Source organism: Lithobates pipiens, unplaced genomic scaffold (genome assembly GCF_037356315.1).
Source record: "Lithobates pipiens isolate NorthernLeopardFrog02 unplaced genomic scaffold, aLitPip1_a1.2 Scaffold_19, whole genome shotgun sequence".
Taxonomy (NCBI): domain Eukaryota; kingdom Metazoa; phylum Chordata; class Amphibia; order Anura; family Ranidae; genus Lithobates; species Lithobates pipiens.
Window position 1 is genome coordinate 78,869,739 of NW_027507764.1, and position 7,785 is coordinate 78,877,523.

The window sequence follows — 7,785 nt, forward strand, 5'->3', positions numbered from 1 at the left end:
TTTTTTTTAGTTTTTTTTTTAATCTGTGCTTTAAAACATCTTTAATAAATGCACATTTAGAAAAAAAAAAGAATCAATGTAGGTCCTTTATTAATTTATTGCAAATGGTGGACTATGCAATTAAGTTCTGTTTTGCAGGACAGTAAGGCAAAAACAAAAACACAAAGAAACCTGATTTTGAATCTTACAAATAAAATAAAATAAAAATAAATTAATTTTATATATCAAAAACACACGTCCCTGGGTGGGCTCGAACCACCAACCTTTCGGTTAACAGCCGAACGCGCTAACCGATTGCGCCACAGAGACGGCTGCTATTCAAGGCGTTTTCCATAGTACTCAGCTTAAAGGAAGCTCGGCTCTACTCTTGGTGTGTCTGGTCTCCGAATCTAAACACTGCCCAGCGCTGAGAGCAGCACAAAGAATCAGACGGCTGTACAGAGAATTCTACATCCCGGAGAGATTTTATTTCTGTAATGCTTGTAGCAGACTAACAGCACCGACACCTACCTAATATACAATGTAACCAATTGTCTCATGGTATTATTTATATATTTTAGGGCTTCCAACATAATATTCCAATCTAGTCCTTTCTATACAGAGACATGTAAACAAAAACCTAAATTTTTCCCGCAATATCTGCTGCTGATGAAAACACAACGTTTAAATCGGTATTTTTGTATTTAATTTTTGCTAGAAAATTACTTAGAACCCCCAATTATATATATATTTTTAGAGACCCTAGAGAATAAAATGGCAATTATTACAATGATCAAGTGTATTCAATATACGCTTATTCCATTTTTTTTTTTAGAAAAAATATGTAGAATAATATATATTGGCCTAAACTGATGAAGAAATACGTTTTTTAAACATTTTTTGGGATATTTATTATAGCAAAAAGTAAAACATATTGTTTTTTTTTTTGCTTTTTTTATAGCTCAAAAAAAAACAAAAACAAAAAAACGCAGAGGTGATCAAATACCATCAAAAGAAAGCTCTATTTGTGGGAAGAAATGGACGTCTGTGGGAAAAAATATATATATTTTATCATTTGTGGGCATGCATGGGAAACACTCAGCAGATGCTCTGCAGGTTTCTGCCGGGTCCCAAAAATTTGTGGCACATCTGCGCATGCGCAAATTTCTACGGTGTGAATGCACTCGTAAGTAAAACTGCATTTAATTCTGTAAACAAGGCAGGTCGCCGTTCTTAGGCAAGGCAAGTGATCTTGTGTTTTTGCTAAGCAGAATTTAGCAAAAAATGAAAAAAACCCAGTGGTTATTAAATACCACCAAAAGAAAGCTCTATTTGTGTTAAAAAAGCGATAAAAATGTAATATGGGTACAGTGTTGTATGACTGCGCAATTGTCATTCAAAGTGCGTCGGCACTGAAAGCTGAAAATTGACCAGGGCAGGAAGGGGGTGAAGGTGCCTGGTATTGAAGTGGTTAAATGGACTTTACATACAGTTGTGCTCATATGTTTACATACTCTGAAGAATTTATGATTTCTTGCCCATTTTTCAGAGAATATGATTGATAACACAAAAACTTTTCTTTCACTCATGGTTAGTGTTTGGCTGAAGCCATTTATTATCAATCAACTGTGTTTACTCTTTTTAAATCATAATCGCAACAGAAACTACCCAAATGACTCTGATCAAAAGTTTACATACCCCAGTTCCTAATACCGTGTATTGCCCCCTTTAACATCAGTGACAGCTTGAAGTCTTTTGTGGTATTTGTGGATGAGGCTCTTTATCTTCTCTGATGGTAAAACTGCTCATTCCTCTTGGCAAAAAGCCTCCAGTTCCTGTAAATTATTGGGCTGTCTTGTATGAACTGCACATTGGAGATCTCCCCAGAGTGGCTCAGTGATATTGAGGTCAGGAGACTGAGATGGCCACTCCAGACCCTTCACTTTATTCTGCTGTAGCCAATGACAGGTCAACTTGGCCTTGTGTTTTGGATCATTGTCATGTTGGAATGTCCAAGTATGTCTCATGCGCAGCTTCCTGGCTGATGAATGCAAATGTACCTACATTTTTTTTTTGATAACATACAGCATTCATCTTGCCAACAAATTTCCTGTGCCTTTGTAGCTCACACATCCCCAAAACATCAGCGATCCACCTCCGTACCTTCCATCATAGGTCTTGTTGACTCCTCTCCAAATGTAGTGTTTATGGTTGTGGCCAAAAAGCTAAATTTTGGTCTCATCATTCCAAATTACTTTGTGCCAGAAGGTTTCAGGCTTGTCTCTGTGCTGTTTGGCATATTGTAACAAAGTATTTGTAATACTTTGTGGCATTTGCGTAATAATGGCTTTCTTCTGGAGACTCGACCATGTAGCCCATCGTTCTTTAAATGCCTCCTTATTATGCATCTTGAAACAGCCACACACATGTTTGCAGAGAGTCCTGTATTTCACCTGAAGTTATTTGTGGGATTTTCTTTGAATCCTGAACAATTTTCCTGGCAGTTTTGGCTGAAATTTTAGTTGGTCTACCTGACCGTGGTTTGGTTTCAACAGAATCTCTCATTTTCCACTTCTTGATTAGCGTTTGAACACTGCTGATTGGCATTCTCAATTCCTTGGATATCTTTTTATATCCCTTTCCTGTTTTATACAGTTCAACTACCTTTTCCCGCAGATTCTTTGACAATTCATTTGCTTTCCCCAGAATCCAGAAACATAAGTGCAGCACAGGATGAAAGATGCAAGGGTCTGTCAGGAGTCCAGAAACTCATTGACATTTTATACACACACACTAATTATAAGCAAACAGATCACAGGTGAGGATGATTATCTTTAAAAGCCAAACCTCTTTGTGTCAACTTGTGTGCATGTTATCAGGCCAAAATCACCAGGGTATGTAAACTTTTGATCAGGGTCATTTGGGTAGTTTCTGTTGCCATTATGATTTAAAACAAGTAAACACAGTTGATTGATAATAAATAGCTTCAGCCAAACACTACCCATGAGTGAAAGAAATGTTTTTGCGTTATCATTCATATTCTCTGAAAAATGGCCAAGAAATCTTAAATTCTGCCAGGATATATAAACTTATGAGTACAGCTGTAAGTGACTAACAAATAAAAGCCAAACTCCAGCTAACCCTGTTACAGCAGTAGTTTTACTTCTTTTTGGGATAAAGTATTTTTTTCTAAATGAATAAAAGCTGATCATTGTAAGCACCCCTGTCAGTGTTAAATGATTTTATCAACAGTCTACCTGTCACTTTTGCTAGATTTCTTGGTCTGTTAAAAGAAGGTTGAAAATTACCAGATCACCAGGTGAAAATAAAGAAAGGAAAGCTTAAAAAAGAAAACCAGTGCAGACACTGCATCTAAGAAACAGAAAGACGCAATATATTAAATTTTTGTTTTTGGGTTTAGTTACACTTTAAGCTTGTTCTCTGAGTACATACTTTGAGCTCAGTTTTGGAAAGACTGAGTTTGAGGAAGTGGTGTGACATCTCTACTGACATACCAGTTAGAAAATTAGTAATGCATGAGGAGACAGAAGGGGTGAACTGAGCATTAGAGAGATAGATTCGTCATTGTCACCATAGTGATGGTATTGGAAACTGTTGGAGGTTATCAACTGACCCTGGGAGGAGGAGTAGAAAGAGTATAGAGGAAGCTTGAAGAAGTAGCCTTGAGGGACCTCTAAAGAAAGAAGAAAAGGAGAGAAGGAGAGTTGTAGGTGGCACTAAATGGGTGCTAAGATAGGTAAGAGGAGAACCAGGACAGAGCAGAGTCTTGGAGGCCATATTCAACCACATCAAAGGCAGCAAAAAAGTCTAAGCCCTTGTACACACGGTCGGACATTCCGACAACAAAATCCGTCAGATTTTTTCCGACAGATTTTGTCCGAAAGTGGTGTTGCATACACACAGTCGGACAAAGTTGTCGGAAAATCTGATCGTTCGCAACGTGCTGACGTTCGTTCGTTATGACGGGACTACGTTCAGGCTAGTAGCCAATAGCTTTGGTCTCGTAATTTGATCTGAGCATGCGTGGCCCTTTGTCCGATTGGAATTCTCTACAAATGATCGGACAAAGTCCGATCGGATCATGTTGTCGGAAAATTTTATATCCAGCTCTCAAACTTTGTTGGTCGGACATTCCAACGGAAAAAGTCAGATGGAGCCCACACATGGTCGGATTCTCTGACAACACGGTCCGATCAGACATTTTCTGTCAGAATTTCCGACCGTGTGTACAAGGGCTAAGAGTATGAATCTGGAGTAGTGGCCATTGGTTTTGGCAGTAAGTAAGTCATTGGGGAATTTTAGAAGGGAAGTTTCTGTGGTGTTTGCAGGGCTGCCATCGGGGGGTACAGCCGATACAACTGTAAGGGGCCACATTGGGCAGGACAGGTGAAGGTGCACTATAGAAACAATCTTGCAGCTTCTGCTGCTCTCTTTGTCCTTGGGCTAAGAAATTGAGCTTTTTACTGCTACCTCTGGCTACTATGTGCATGTGCACCCCTCGTGTGAGCTGTCTGTACTGTGCTCCTCTGTGTCTCGGCAACATGTCAGCTCTGTGGAAATGAGAGCTGGTACTAGGTATCCTTTACAAGTAGGGGCTCTATAGGGAGGGGCCAGAGGCTTGTGTGTTTACAGATTTTTGTATGTGTGGGGCTGACATATATATACAGGTGGGGGGGTTTACATATGTACATGTGTGAGGGGGGTTGGCATATATACAGGTGTTGGGGACCTGACATATATACAGGTGTGAGGGGGGGCTGATACATATACAGATGTGAGAGGGGTGGCATAAATACAGGTGTGGGGGGCTGACATATATACAGGTGTGTGTAGGGGGTTGGGGCTGACATATATACAGGTGTGAGGGGGCTGGCATATATATAGGTGGGGGGCTGACGTATATACAGGTGTGTGTAGGGGGTGCGGCTGACATATATACAGGTGTGAGGGGGCTGGCATATATACAGGTGTGGGGCTGACATATATACAGGTGCGGAGGGTGGCATATATGCAGGTGGGGGTGGGGCTGACATATATACAGGTATGGCAAGGGGGGCTGGCAAATATACAATATTGAGGGGGGCTGACATATATACAGGATTTAAGGGGGGGCTGAGTACGTACAACTGAGGTGGCCGGTGTTTGGATTTGGTGGGATGGCCTGTGGGCAAGCCCGGGGGAATGTTGGTGGTCAGGCTCGAAGGGGCCCAGGCCTAAAGCTGTGTAAGGGGCCCAAACATTTCTGATGGCTGCCCTGGGTGTGTGTGGGCAAAAGCCAGATTGAAAGGGGTCGAGAAGGTTGTTAACTGCGAGTTGGTAACAGTTGTAGACTAGCAATCTAGAAGTTTGTAACTAAAAGGTAGGGATGAGCCGAACACCCCCCGGTTCGGTTCGCACCAGAACTTGCGAACGACCCCCGCGTTCAGTACGAACGTTAGAACCTCATTGAAGTCTATGGGACTCGAACGTTCGAATTGGAAAGTGCTAATTTTAACGGCTAATATGCAAGATAGTGTGCTAAAAAGGGTTTGGCGATCTGCCTCCTGCCTCAGGGGACATGGGTCACTGCAAAAAAAAGTTTAATGACGATTAAAGTGAAAAAAAAAAGTGAAATATTCCTTTAAATATGGTGCCTGGGGGGTGTCTATAGTATGCCTGTGAAGTGCCACGTGTTTCCCGTGTTTAGAACAGTCCCTGCACAAAATGACATTAAACGGAAATAACACCATTTAAAACTGCTTGCGGTTTTAATGTTATATCTGGTTCCTGCAATATGGTTGAAAATCATTCAGAAAAATGGCATGGGTAGCCCTCCCTGCCCATTACCAGCCTATTTGGGTCTTGTACGCATATTAAGGGGAACCCCGTACCCATATTAAAAAAAAGGAAATGCGTGTGGCCCCCAGGCCCTATATACTCAGAACAGCAGTATACAGGCGGTGCAAACAAGACAGGGACTGTGTAGGTTTGTTGTGTTAAGTTGAATCTGTTTGTCATTTTCAACCGGTACATTTTTAAAGTGTAGCTCCAGTCAAAAAAAATATCTTTAAGCTTTTTGGAAAACATAGGGAAGGGTTATCACCCCTGTATAATTTGTTTTGTCGTCCATCTTTTTTCATCTCACTTGCTGTTGTCTCCTTCCGTTTGCAAGTAGGAGATGTTTGTAAGTTGGATGTTTGCAAGTAGGGGCCTGCCCTATATGCTCTGCAGAAATGGCGGAACAAGGTGTTGGTTTTGCAACAACATTGTAAGCCCTCAAAGTGACTCTTGGTGGCCGCTGGAGCGCCCTGCTGTGAACGATTATATCAAGAATTGTAATTACATGCCATTGTTGAACAGTGGTAGAAAAATTGACCTTTGGTGGTTGTGGTGCTGGTGCCACAACACTATAAGTCCTCACCGTTACTCTGGGTGGGCACAGGAAGGGGCCCTCCTGTGAAATATTATATCAAGAATTGTAATTACATGTCCCTGTTAAACAGGGGCAGAAAAATTGGGCCTTAGGCACTGGTGCCATCACACTGCAACCTCTGCCATACACTCTAGTTTTATTGCAGGAATTAGCCCTGCTGCAAAGCATTGCATCAAAAATTGTACTTAAACGCCCCTGTTAAACAGGGGCAGAAAAATTGGGCCTTAGGCACTGGTGCCATCACACTGCAACCTCTGCCATATACTCTAGTTTTATTGCAGGAATTAGCCCTGCTGCAAAGCATTGCATCAAAAATTGTACTTAAACGCCCCTGTTAAACAGGGGCAGAAAAATTGGGCCTTAGGCACTGGTGCCATCACACTGCAACCTCTGCCATACACTCTAGTTTTATTGCAGGAATTAGCCCTGCTGCAAAGCATTGCATCAAAAATTTTACTTAAACGCCCCTGTTAAACAGGGGCAGAAAAATTGGGCCTTAGGCACTGGTGCCATCACACTGCAACCTCTGCCATATACTCTAGTTTTATTGCAGGAATTAGCCCTGCTGCAAAGCATTGCATCAAAAATTCTACTTAAACGCCCCTGTTAAACAGGGGCAGAAAAATTGGGCTGTTGGCATCACCCAGAACCAAAAATGTTCTTCCAACATATCAGCGGAGGAGGAAGAGGATAGACAATCAACATAACAGGACAGTCACTCAGCATCAGCATAGGCAGTCTTGAAGGGATGTGGTATTTCAAAAAAAATTATTCGGTTACATCAGCTTCAGGTGCTTGGTAGCTGTGGGTGATCCAAGACAGGCGCACCCTGTGATCGGTAACGAAGCCACCAGCAGCACTGAAGGTGCGTTCCGAAAGAACGCTGGATGCAGGACAGGCCAGTAGCTCAATTGCATACTGTGCAAGCTCTGGCCAGTGATCCATCCTCAAGACCCAGTAAGCCAGAGGATTTTCAGTGGGAAAGGTGTCCAAGTCTGACCTTGCCCCTAGGTATTCCTGCACCATGTAAATTAGACGCTGGCGATGGGTGCTGGAACCAATCATACCTTGGGGCTGCGGACTAAAAAATTGTCTGAAAGCATCAGTCAGACGGCCACCTTCTCCACCGCTCCTTCTGACTGATGCCTCAGCAACACGTTGTCCAGGACCAGGAGTTTGTGACCTCCCAGTCTCTGGGAACGCGTTGCACAGAGCTTTCTGCAAGGCCTCCCGGAGATGTCTCATCCTCTGCTCCCTCTGCGATGGCAAGATAAGGTCGGCAACCTTACCCTTGTACCGTGGATCAAGGAGAGTGGCCAGCCAGTAATGGTCCCTCTCCTTGATCCGAAGAATATGAGGATCCTTCCGCAGGC

The 7,785-nt window shown here is 42.5% G+C and overlaps 1 non-coding gene across 1 annotated transcript; it reads right to left on the reverse strand.

The window, feature by feature from the left end:
* Positions 1–235: 235 nt before the first annotated feature.
* Positions 236–309, reverse strand: TRNAN-GUU (transfer RNA asparagine (anticodon GUU)). Its single transcript has one exon. It is a non-coding gene; the product is annotated as a tRNA-Asn (tRNA).
* Positions 310–7,785: the final 7,476 nt, after the last annotated feature.